Source organism: Magnolia sinica, chromosome 7, assembly GCF_029962835.1.
Source record: "Magnolia sinica isolate HGM2019 chromosome 7, MsV1, whole genome shotgun sequence".
Classification (NCBI taxonomy): Eukaryota; Viridiplantae; Streptophyta; class Magnoliopsida; order Magnoliales; family Magnoliaceae; genus Magnolia; species Magnolia sinica.
Window position 1 is genome coordinate 75287949 of NC_080579.1, and position 6958 is coordinate 75294906.

Genomic DNA, 6958 nt, shown 5'->3' on the forward strand with positions numbered 1-6958 from the left:
GCCGGTTCATCATTTTCTTGAGACAGTGGCTCATCCTTTGGTATTTCTACCAGTTGCATTATCTTGTTATCGACCTCTTTTCCACTTCTCAAGGTAATGATGGCTTTAGCTTGTTCATGATGTACCTCACTTGGATTTGAGTCTTCAATAAAATGTGTGTTTCGAGAGTTTGGCACAGGTTGAGAAGGAAGGGTGCCTTTTTCCCTAGCATTTAGTTGAGTCTCAATCCTAGCCACAGCTGTCTTTAATTCCTGATTTGATTGGATTAGAAACTGATTCATTTGAGCTTGAGAGTTCATGAATGTGGTCAATGCATCCTCCATAGATGATCGCTTTGGTGGGGGCACATATGGTGCATTGTTAGGTGCCCCAAAGAAGTTGTTTTGTGGAGGCATTTAAGGTGGATTGAGCGCATTAATTTGTGGCTCATTCCTCAAATTAAGATTATGATGGTTAAGCCAATTTGGATTATACTTGTTTCCCATTGGTTGCATAACTGACCTTTGGTAATTATTTATAGCATTTGCTTGATCATGCTCATGCGTGATATTTTGTACAACTGAGATTATTAGACAATCCTTTGTGTCATGGTCTGTACTACCATAAATGCTACAAAAATTATCTAAGGAAGTGTTTGCTTTAACCATATCAACCTTCCTAATTTCCAAGGCTTCGACCTTTGTAGCCAATGCAGCAAATTTTGCATTAAGGTCGTCTTCCTCTCTTAGGACATACATTCCTGCTTTCTCTCTAGGAATGGGTTTAGTTTGGTCTGATGTAGCAGAGACATCCCATGTCTACGTATTCTCTCCTAACATATCGAGAAAATTCCAAGCCTCATTATGATCTTTGTTAAGAAAGGTTCCACCACACATCATCTCTATAAACTAACGGGTATCCATGGTGAGCCCCTTTTGAAAAGCATCAATCATGTGCCATGGTTTATAACCATGATGTGGACAAGTAATTAGAATGTCTTTGAAGCGCTCCCAAGCTTGAAAAAATAGTCCATTCCCCTTTTGGGAGAATGACATAATTTCTTGTTTTAGTACATTTGTTTTGTACTCGGGTAAGAACTTTTTCAAAAACTCTCAACTTAAGGCTTTCTATGAAGTGATGATATTAGGTCTTAGAGAGTTGAGTCATGCTTTAGCCCGATCCTTTACAGAAAATGAGAATAACCTAAGCTTAAGTACATCCCTATTGCCATTATTTACTTGTAACGTTGCAATTACTTCCTCAAAGTCTTTGAGGTGCAAGTAGGGGCTTTCAGAATCTAAGCCATGAAATTTAGGAATCAATTAAATCACATCTAGTTTAAAATCAATGTTCCCTGTGTGAGCAAGAAATATTATGCAAGATGGTAAAGTTGATCTCTCAGGGTATAAATGTTCACGTAAAGTCTGTGGTTGGTTTAACACATTCCTATGAACTTCATTTTCATCCTCAAGAGGAGGATTGGGTTGATTTTCTCTGTTTTGATTTATAGTTGGATCTGACAGATTTGGATTTGGATTATCAACTGGGTCTGCCATGGAATCCAAGTGATGTTGAGTGTCTCTTCTAAGTAAATGATCAAGGCCTGGAACTAGTCCACCTTCAGAGGAGAGTCGATTGTTTTGATCCTTACTCCAACGAGACATAAACTATTCACATCATACAATAAATATCACTAATTCAAATAGCAAGTATGATACTTAAAATAAAAATAAAAACTTAACCAACAGCCCAGGTGGCAGGACCGACCATGAGGGTTCAATCCACAAAGCAAAATAAATCAATAACCCAGGCGGTAGGACCGACCATGAGGGTTCAGTTCACAAAGCAAAAATAAATCAACAACCCAAGCGGCAGGGCCGACCATGAGGGTTCAGTCCACAAAGCAAAATAAATCAACAACCCAGGCGGCAGGGCCAACCACGAGGGTTCAATCCACAAAAAAATAAATAAAAGTAAAACTAATGTAGAAATTAAACTATGCTAATCTGGAAAATATATTCAGCGGATGATCTTTGTGATCAAACAACAACTGTAGGACAACCATAGCACTTAGGTGATAAAATCCCAAGCAAGGCAACTTTATGTCATAGTTAGTGCTTGAAAGACCCAACTAAATTTGTTTTTAAAGAAAAAGAAAAGAGAAAAAAATCTACAGAAAATTTGGAGGGTTTAGAGAGAACTTACCTTAGAAGAAAACTTACCTTAGCTATCTTGCACAGATCTGATCTATCTCAGTCTCTCCCTGGCAATGGCACTAAAAACTTAATTGCTTGCCTCCAAGTGCAGAGGTTCGTAAGTAGTATCCCGTGAATACAGGGTTGATCCCACAGGGAGATGAATTGTGAGAAGAAAAAAATCAAATGTAAAACAAACTAAGTAATAAAAATTAATCTGATGATTTGATTTTGGGATTTTTGAATGGATGTAATTCAACGGAATAAAATAACACCCAAACTTCAAAGTTCCACACATAGGTTAATGTTCCAAAATCATGATGACTTGGATAACACAACTAGGATCTAAGCACTATGGTCAGCCTAATCGAAAAATAAAATAATTTAAATATTTTAATAAATGATATAAAAGATTAGAAAATAATGGATTTGCACCATTGACATATATTCTCAAGTGCCAGTGATTTTAAGTATTCAATATCTATAGGATAATGAATATCAAAGAAATATAACAGGTTGAGAACCTCTCCTATCTAGGAAATCTGATTGATATAGGGTAAGTCTATCCATCAATGTGGATCTCATATGATGGAAACATATGGATCTTACAAGAGGATAAAAAATAAAACTTAAATAATAGATAACATGCATACAGCATTATTCTCATCATTAAAACAATTAATTATCATAATCTTAAAAAATTATTAAACCCATGTGCTTCCCTTCTAGCTTTAGCTAGAAAGAACTTAGAAAAACATAATTAAATTGCAGAAATAAAAAGTAATAAGGAAAAAAAGAAAAAAATGCAAATAGAAAAGATCTTTAAAAAAAAAAACAACTTATATAGCTTTAATAAAACTAAAAACTCTTTAAAAACCCTAAATTTTGTTTTGGGATGTCTTGAATAATCTCTTTGAATCCCTAGGAAGCCCTATTTATAAGTAGGGAACTCCAATTTTCGTATAAAGTTGAAAAACCCTAGAAATTGCCTCAAATATACGTATTTTTTCAAAATAGACTTCTTGCTACATAGTTCGTTTAAAACAGACTTCCTGCTGTGCAGTTTTCCAAAATAAACTTCACAGCTATAGAATACACTTTTTTAGGACGATTTTAGGATTCTTCACTTCAAATCTTCGATTCTCTTCATTCCTCACTTGGTTTTCTTGGATATTTGGCATAGGAATTCTTCAATCTTGGTCTCCTAAGATCCATCCCTTGCCTTGTTAATTCTTGAACATCAAATCCATGCTTTTTAGTACCCTTTTTCAATCCAAGCTCTTAAATTCACCTTGCAACACATACATGAGTAAATTAGAACATTAAGTTGATTCATGTTTATAAAATCAAGATGTAAATGGGGAAAATTATGCAATATTTGAGTCTCAACAATCACTGTCTTTCTCAGTGATAACTACTCTGAATCTACAGAGCTCTCTGGATTCCTCACAGAGTTTCCTTGAATCTACGATGGATAAAACATAAATAATTTCTAATAAATTCGAAAATAAATTGTTTGATGATTAAAACAAAATGAGTTTACAATCCTTTAAATAATGAACTCAAACCTAAGATGAATTTTTAGACTCAAACTCTAGCTCAAACTCCCTAAAAACGTGACTTATTATAAATAGTAAACTTACTATTTATAGATGGTCACCATTCCTACTAGACTTCATGGTTTTCGGCCAAAAATAATAAGTGTCCAATTTGGCCTAACTATTTTATTCTCCTAATTTTTCTAAGCCATTTTTATGTTAGGCACGACTCCTACAACTCAAAGGATCAAACGTTATGACCAAACTAAAACTTATTGTTTATAGTAAAAACGAAAATAAAATGGACTTTTGACTATTGATCCGATGGAATCTCGCAAATCCGGCGTGGGCAACCCAACATAGCAGGGTTGGTTGGCTAAAGTAGATTCTCTTACCCTAAAATCATATATGATATGTCAAAAAACTCATTTCAATTTGCGAGATACGACTGTTTTAAGGTTTTGACATTCCTTATAGTTTCTGCCTCTCAGTGGTCCTCTAGTCCATATTTGTCAAGAAAGTGTCCACGACCCACTCTACATCACTATTGTATTAGAAAATGTTGATCTTCAAGGTGATTCCTTACTTATTGTCTCATCCATTTGTAATTAAGGAGGGTAGTATTGCAGATACGTACGAAAACCTTCTCTGGCACTTGAATAAATGGAAAGTGGTGTACGTATAATGAGAAGGAAATGGAGTTGCTGATAGTTTTTCTAAATCATCAGTTCAAACTTATCATGAAAGGAGGGAATGCCTTCTAAATTTCTTAATAGATATTCTTCTACTAGATTCATTTGATTTTGTATCTAGACATTGTTTAAAAATACTCTCGTTTACTAAGAAAACAAAAAACAAAAATAATAAGCTTATTCTACATGGTTTGAGTGTGGGGCTAATATCGGTTTATTTATGTACTCTAATCTGTCCATAAGTTTGTTTATGTTCTCTAGTCCGTCCATAAGTTCAACCCACCATGTAAGCATATGCCCGAAAAATCAGGCGAGTCAACCATCATGCATGTGAGCCGCCTCACTTGAATGCTGAGGTTCTCGGGTGATTGTTCATTGTTTTCTATGGTGTGGCCCACCTAATTATCAAATAAGTTTACTTTTTAGGTGGGGCCGGTCCAATGGCATGCACTCAACATGATGGGCTCCACATAGGCAGCATTGAATGAGCAGGTAAATGAGGGAAACGGATTGGCTACTCCCCTGCCACCCGCCCGTGGCTGGTGATCGGTGCTCTGTGGGCCCACCATGATGTATGTGTTTTATCCATTCTGTTCATCCATTTTTACTGATCATTATAGAGCTTAATCCCGAAAATTAGAGGGATATAAATATCAGGTGAACCACACCACAGGAAAACAATAGTGATTGGATATCCACCATTAAAATCCTCCTAAGGACCACTGTACTGTTTATTTGACATCCAATCTTTTGATTAGATAATACAGGCCCAGATGAAGGTAAAACATTAAATATCATCTTGATATAAAACTTTTATGGTCCCCGAGAGATTTTTAACGATGACGCTCATTCAACACTGTTTCCTGCAATGTGATCGACTTGAGATTGGGATATACCTCAATTTTGGTTTCATATCATAAAATGATCTGTAAAAATATATGAACGGCATGAATGAAACACATACATCATGGTAGGACCCACGGAGCACAGACCACCGACTATTGGCTGCCGGCAGAAGTAGCCAATCCGTTTCCGTAAATGGCCACGCGCCTAAGCAGACAACTTTTACAGGTGGATGAATATATACCCGCATGCGCACATGTAGAATAAGCTTATTCTACGGGATCTTGCCGCCAATGTCTCACGTGGATGGCGCATGTTCGTGGAAAATGTTAGCCTCGTTACCAAGATAATTATAAGCTAAAGTCAGTATGATCCATTCATCAGGTGGACCAAACCTATATGTACGGTCAGATCCTCGGGTAGTATATTTTAGTATTTCTCTTATTGACTGCATAAATCTATCTCATTTTCTTGAAAGGTGATAGCTATAATTATAAGTGCAATGTTTTGTACAGTCCGATGACTTGCACATGTACAGCATCGGAGGTAAAAGTTGTGAAGTACAGTTGGCATATGGTGCCGGACAGCACGTGGTCATTTCTCATTTGAAAACTTCAATACTCTGGTAGAGTGTGATGGATGATAGACAGGCACTTTGAAATTACTTAGCACTTACACTGGTGGCAGAATCATGTCAAATAAACCAGTTTAGAACATGGAACCCAACATAGATAGTTTATAAATCAAATATTAAGTTTATTTGATTATCTGACTATTGGATTGGTGGACATTTATTGGATGGTTATCCAACTATCCAACGGCCATATTTAATTATTGGTCATGAGTTGGAGATTAGAAATGTTCAACTAATTTGATATTGATATTGTTTTGCTTGAGTTAATATATATAAAGTATACAATTTATGGGTGCCTGCGGCAAACGCGAGTGTGTGTGTGTGTGTGTGTATATAAAGTATACAATTTATGGGTACGTGACAAGACCGAGGATCATATAACTCATCTTTCTCATCTTGCTACTTATTACCGGTTGGTGCTAGGGGTGCACATTGAACCAGTAAAATTGTGAAACCGGACTGGAACCGACTAAGTAGTCTAGTATGGTCTGGTTCTAGAGTGCACCGGTTCTTGTTCTGGTTCCGAAAATCAAAAAACTGTTTAGTTCGGTTCGATTTTCGATTTGGGAGTATGTAGAACCGAACTGTGGAACAGAACCTATATTTAAAATAATAAATAATAAAAAAAAAAAACCTAAACCCTAAGTCCCTAATCCTATTCACGTTGACCCAACCTTGCTGCAGTTGCCCTCTCTCTCTCTCTCTCTCTCTCTCTCTCTCTCTCTCTCTCTCTCTCTCTCTCTCTCTCGCTTCTCCTCTCTCTCTCACCGACGTCAGTCCTCTCTCTCTCTCTCTCTCTCTCTCTCTCTCTCTCTCTCTCTCTCTCTCTCTCTCCGGTCCTCTCTCTCTCCTCTTCTCTCTCTCTCTCTCTCGTTGGTCCTCTCTCTCTCTCTCTCTCTTTGTTCCTCTCTCTCTCTCTCTCACTGAACTGTAGAACTAATCCAGAACTGAACCGGTTTTAACGGTCTAGTTCCAGTTCGGTTCTAGGGTGCTAACGGTCTGATTCCAGTTCCGAAAATCCTAGAACCTTTAGGAACAATTTGGTTCCAGTTTCACCCCAAAATCGTACCGAACCGA

The 6958-nt window shown here is 36.9% G+C and overlaps 1 non-coding gene across 1 annotated transcript; it reads left to right on the forward strand.

The window, feature by feature from the left end:
* Nucleotides 1-945: 945 nt before the first annotated feature.
* On the forward strand, nt 946-1052 carry LOC131252401 (small nucleolar RNA R71). Its single transcript, XR_009174423.1, has one exon. It is a non-coding gene; the product is annotated as a small nucleolar RNA R71 (small nucleolar RNA).
* Nucleotides 1053-6958: the final 5906 nt, after the last annotated feature.